Genomic DNA, 6,182 nt, shown 5'->3' on the forward strand with positions numbered 1-6,182 from the left:
TCGGGTGTCATGATCATCAGCAGCACCGCTCACTTCACATGGGTGTGATTTTTTTTTTTTTAAAGAATGTGACTCTTTTTTTTATTATTATTTATTTTTTTGTGAAAAACCATATCATGCTGGTTCCGTCTAGTGTGTGGGTGGTGTGTGTCCGCAGATCCACAAGCCATATTCACAGGGCGGACATATTGCCATTAAGTTAATGAAATGCAACCTCAGTTGCCACCCGGTTTCAATGCAGATCTCAAACATGGCCGCCAGGTGAATATGGTCAATAGCAGAGAGAGTCAGTGGAACAGGGGCAGGGGCAGCCAGAGAAAGGTTTACTTAAAGGACTTCAAGGACTTCAATCCCGCGTACCCAGAAGGCGGGAAGATGAGTCCGTATTTGGTGAAACTCGAGTTCGGCGCCACCATCCATTTCAGAGGGCCAGGCGGCCTCCTGGAACGTTCGCAAGAGGATAGAAAGTCGTCAGGCCGCGATGAAAGAAAGCCAAACACGTGGGCATGATCGCCGACGGAACGGGCATCACCCCCATGCTGCAGATCATCGCAGTAGATTGGAGACTCCGATGGAAGCTCGTCTGAGGACGACCGAGAGAGAGCAGGCTTTAACGTCTAAAAAACCCCATAATGGTTGAATGGAGTCCCACAGGGACCTATTCAAGTGTATTTTCTGTTATTGTTGGGAAGGCTTTCACTGAAAATAACAGATCGTCTCTGGGGTTTAAGTGATTATAAGAGACAAACACAGTTTTATAGTCCACAGCAGCACCAACTAACTGTCAACAACAACATCCACCTGACCACATGCAACACACTTTTAAACATAAGACTACAAACTACAACAAAAACAGTAACACAGATATTTGAGTTCAACTATTCAAATCTCATTCAACAGGAAAGCAGATGGGCATGATGAACCAGGATTTGATGTCACTTGGATAAATGTGACTTCAAACGTGTGTGTGTGGTAATATTTACACACAACGCGAAAGCTGAATTCTAGATTTTACATATAGTTGCTGTCGGGGGTCTAAAACTGCTACTTCTCAGGATCTAAATGTAAAAGTAGCAGATCTGCAACAACAAGCTCAAAATGTGGCGCTTTGCTCCACGTTTTGAGCTTGCAAATCTGCTACTTTTGAAATGCTTTTGTGTGACACTGTAGTGATCATGTAAGGCGTTAGTAATAAACACAAAAAGTTAGAAGCTGGATATAAGATGTTTCTGCCGGACAATAATAACAGTGTATTTCAAACAGCTTGGCTCCAATGTGGACCTCCAACTTCATGTGACCAGCCTGTGACAGCAGTCATAGATGCATATCATCACAGTCATCAGTGACTCAAAGTGGATTCCAGGGACTCTGGGGGTTCCTTTAGGGGGTCTAAATGGACCCATACAAGTCTGTAACTCTGACAGTGTACACATGGAACCAAATGAACCCTAGCGGGTCCATTTGGTTCCATTTGTACTAGCCATTTGTACAAGCTCCAGCACTTAGAAAAAATAATCACCTGAAGCCAATTTCTTGATAGAAAGTAGCTCCTAAACATGTCTACGGATTTTTGCCAGACCCATGAAATGGGTAGGCCTACATAAGCAAATGTCGGTCTGTCCCTTTTCTATATAAAGGGTATATATGATGATGACATGATGATGACATGCCTACAAAAGGCATGATGTCATAAATGATGATGACAGACAGGGGGTCTGGCACAACCAGGTTGACCTGGTCTAGTTATGAAACAAACACTTTGCAGATAGAAAGAGGATACTCCAAGCTTTCCATACAGCCCCAATATTGGTGAGTTTGACGCCATTTAATACAATCAGAATTATACAAAACTGTTTTGATGCATTGGCTGCCTATGGGAGGTATTGCAACTCTAGATTCATCCGATTAAAATAAAACATAGTGTTGCAATTTGCAGCTACATTTGTAGACTGTCAAGAGTTAAGAGGAGACCTTGAATAGTAAAAGTCTGAGAAACACTGATCTATGACAGCAGTGATGTGTGACATATGACTCGAAATCTGGGGACGGTTTCAGCAAACACAAGGTAAAATAATTGAGATAGGAGGTTTCTGTCCGACAGCAACAATATATAGCCTACAGTTATATAACAATATAACTGTAGGCTACTACAGTCAGTAGTACAACCCATATCAGCAATTCTATAAGATAACATCTTAAATGTGTACACACATTAAGGGAGGTGTAAGTGATTAAACACAAGTTAAATAGCTATAAAAGTAATCATTAGGTGTTTGTTCAGTGACAGTGGTCTCTTCAGCTCTCCAATTTGTATTTGCATTTGTTTATGTTACAGAACATAAACAAATAAAACAAATGAGCTGAACAATTGGAACAACAACAACAACAACAACAACAACGTTTATGCTTTATGTATTACTCACTCCTGATTGGATTAAATTAGTGACCCACCTGAAAATGTATTTTCTGTTTACTAAGGAGCTGGAGAGACCATAGTTACTGAAAAACACTCTCAATGATTAATACGGTAGATAACAGATTCAACATTTGAACAAAACATCACTTATAGCTCCTTAAATCATTGTCTTCCAGACACAGCAAGTAACAAAACCCTACCCTCCCCTGCTCCTTCTTTGTATATACTGTTTGTTTAGACTTACTGTCTTCTTTTTTGTTTTTCTTTACTACTGCATAGTACTGTGTTCTATTTGTCTGTCATTCAATGTTATATGAGATACTTCAATGGTTTCCAGTGGAAATAAGCTTAGTCTTTTCATGGATCTCCTTTTAGTAGACCTTGTACCAGTGAACTGTACCGTCATGAAACTGTACCTTTTCCTATGCAAACTTCTAATAAAGTCTTCAATCAATCAATCAATAAGACTGCTAAGCCACACATTAAGGCTAGTAGGCTACACAACCACGTTAGCTTCCTAGGGCTACAGGGTCATAATACAGTTTTGTCCTCTAATACATTTTGTCCTTTTCGGCCAAAGCAAGTTCTGAGCTTCCTCATTTGGATCACAATCAATGCTAGGCTAACAGTTAGCATGTTATAAAAGAAAGGATACTGAAGACCGTCCTCTCCCAGGGCTCCAACATGTACAGAGCTGTGACCAGCAGATACTGGTAATAAAACCATGAGAGCTGCTTCCAACAGTCTCCCAGCGCCATCACTGCACCGTGTTGTTGTTGTTCACTGCTTTTAACTGCTCTCAAACTACAACGATGATCAGCGAAGAGAAGATTAGACTTCTTCTTCTCTCTCTCCTTTCCCTGCTAGAAAAACCAGCAGTAAGACCAGCACCAGCACCAGCACAAACCAGCGCATGTTGTGTTTTACTGCTGGTCTGTGCTGGTGCTGGTCTGTGCTGGTCCCACCATCTAAACCAGCATGAACCAGCACAGACCAGCACCAGCACAAACCAGCGCATGTTGTGTTTTACTGCTGGTCTGTGCTGGTGCTGGTCTGTGCTGGTGTGGTCAGGGACCCCCGGGGGACCCCCCTGAGAAGTGGGACAGGTCTTTGCTGGTTCCAGTGGCAATTTGCTCTTTGCTCTGGTGCTTGAATCCTGTTCTGATGCTCTGCTCCATTTGACCATATTAGATTGTGACATTATTTTTGACATTGTGAGTGGGATTTTAACTTACTACCTCCGGCACTTCAGTCCTGCACTTATCCTCGGCGCCACTGGAACCTGTTAGTTAAAATGGGTGTTTGTCCCTATTTGTACATGACCAGCTTAGACCAGCACAGACCAGCACATACCAGCACCAGCACAGACCAGCACCAGCACAGACCAGCAGTAAAACACAACATGTGATGGTTTGTGCTGGTGCTGGTCTGTGCTGGTCTATGCTGGTTTATGCTGGTTCATGCTGGTCTGTGCTGGTCTATGCTGGACCAGCACCAGCACAGACCAGCAGTAAAACACAACATGTGCTGGTTTGTGCTGGTGCTGGTCTGTGCTGGTCTATGCTGGTTCATGCTGGTCTGTGCTGGTGCTGGTCTATGCTGGACCAGCACCAGCACCAGCACAGACCAGCAGTAAAACACAACATGTGCTGGTTTGTGCTGGTGCTGGTCTGTACTGGTCTGTGCTGGTCTATGCTGGTTTATGCTGGTTCATGCTGGTCTGTGCTGGTGCTGGTCTATGCTGGTCTGTGCTGGTCCCATGCTGGTCCACCAGCACAGACCAGCACCAGCACCAGCACAGACCAGCATGAACCAGCATAAACCAGCATAGACCAGCACAGACCAGCATGAAAATTGTGCTGGTCTGTGCTGTTTTTAGTTTTGGGAATCTATGACCAAAACTCCTTACCTAGGGTTTGGAAGTCACTTTGGAAGTGACATGGGCATGGGAAGTGGATAAATGTCACTTGATGATAAACGCGGGCGGTTCTCTCGGCTGGCTCCACGTATTCTATTGAAGTCAGTGGGCGCCGCCCCCGCTCAGCGTGCAGATCATGTGGAATCAACTGCTCCTCTATCCGTGGGCTTTGCTAGTTGCTTTTTCGCCCCCCTTCTTTGGTTTGGGAAGGGCGATATACGTGTCGGAAGGTATTTGGCCGGGCGGAGCCAGGCTGTCTGCACGTATTTTAACGAGGCTTTCTCCTCGTTAGATGTGGAATCGAGCGCCACAGCCCACCAGCCTTCCCTCATTTGTGCCTCGGCAAGTTTCGCCCTTCCTCGTTTGTGCTCGGCTCGTGCGAGCAGAGGCGAGCGATTCATTGCAGCAGAGGAGGAAAAAACGGTGAGTGGTTTAAACATGCTCAAGTTAACATTTCCCATTTGGCAATGCTTTAGATGACAAGTCGATACAGCGTACACAGTACACTATCGTTTTACTCACGTTCAGAGCGATTTTTTGGACTATAGAGACATTGACAGCCAAGAAAAATCCATCAGAAGGACTTCGCCGTCGGAAAGTTCACTTATTATTAAGCACCGCTGTGATATACGCAGTATACGGAGCTTCAGTAGCCTACCTCGCCTCATCTAAGCCTACTCCTGCCTCAAAACCTCTGGAATAAAACGGGACCCAATTTTGCTCTTTACTTTGACCACATATTCAGTCTACACTACACCAAATCTATTTTTGCCAATCTATGCAGTGCCACAAATCAACAAGCTCGCAATTGGGTTTGTTCCCCCTGGCATGATAGGATATAGAAGTCGGAGTTCAAGTGGTTTGTAATCAGAGTCAGATTAATATATTCCCCGCAAATTACACAAGCACTGGCTGAGATGGAGATCTGTCGAGTTACACAAGCATGAAATGAGATCGGAGATCTGTTTTTCTCTCCATTCAGAGTGGTGTTATTGCTTTAATGGTTACATTTACATATCTCTGCAAATCTCCCGTTTCATTGGTATAGAAAAATAGCAGATACACAAGCTCACAGACACACACGTGTGTGCATTTCATTTATAGAGCAGATCGCTCACACTGAACGCTCCGCCGTCACTCCTCCGTCCTCCCACGCTTGTGGATGAAACCACGGCGAGAGTACTTGCAGATTTGCCCAAAAGACGCCGAAACGAAACGTCATTTAGCCAACAATGGAGCAAGGTAAATTAGTTAATAAAGAAGCGCAGAATTGACGAGTATCATCATGCACTTTGCAGCACTGTGTGTAACGGGTTGATGTCAGCAAAGAAAAGGTAGAACGCAATGCATGTTTTGACTCAGGGGCGTCAATTGGGTATGGCAGGGGTATGCAGCTGCCATACCCTGGGTCCAGGGGGGAAGATAAAAGTTAGTTCTGAATAAATATGAATCCATGAATGTCTCTTTGTCTATCTGTGCTGGTTACTATGTTGGTAAATTACAGTAAAATAACTACAAATGCAAAGTTTAACAAAATACAAAATGGACACTTTAACAAGGTATTATGCAGATTACCCCCCCCCCCCCCCCCCCCCCCCCCCCCGGACCCCCCTGCGGCTTAACACTTTAAGAAAACAACAAGCACCCAAAACTTTCTATCAAAAAACATTTGATTCTAGTTTCTAGCAGGGTTCTGTGGAATCAGAATGGGATTTCACTTCCTGGTGTTGAAACTCACACAGTACACACGCCAAGGTGTGGTCAGTGACGTCACCGGTTCGCTTCCGGGAGGCGTTCAAGGAAGGTTGGAGGCGTTCAAAGTTTACAGCGCAGATACTATAGGATTGG

Source organism: Nannobrachium achirus, assembly GCF_963921795.1.
Source record: "Nannobrachium achirus genome assembly, chromosome: 20".
Taxonomy (NCBI): domain Eukaryota; kingdom Metazoa; phylum Chordata; class Actinopteri; order Myctophiformes; family Myctophidae; genus Nannobrachium; species Nannobrachium achirus.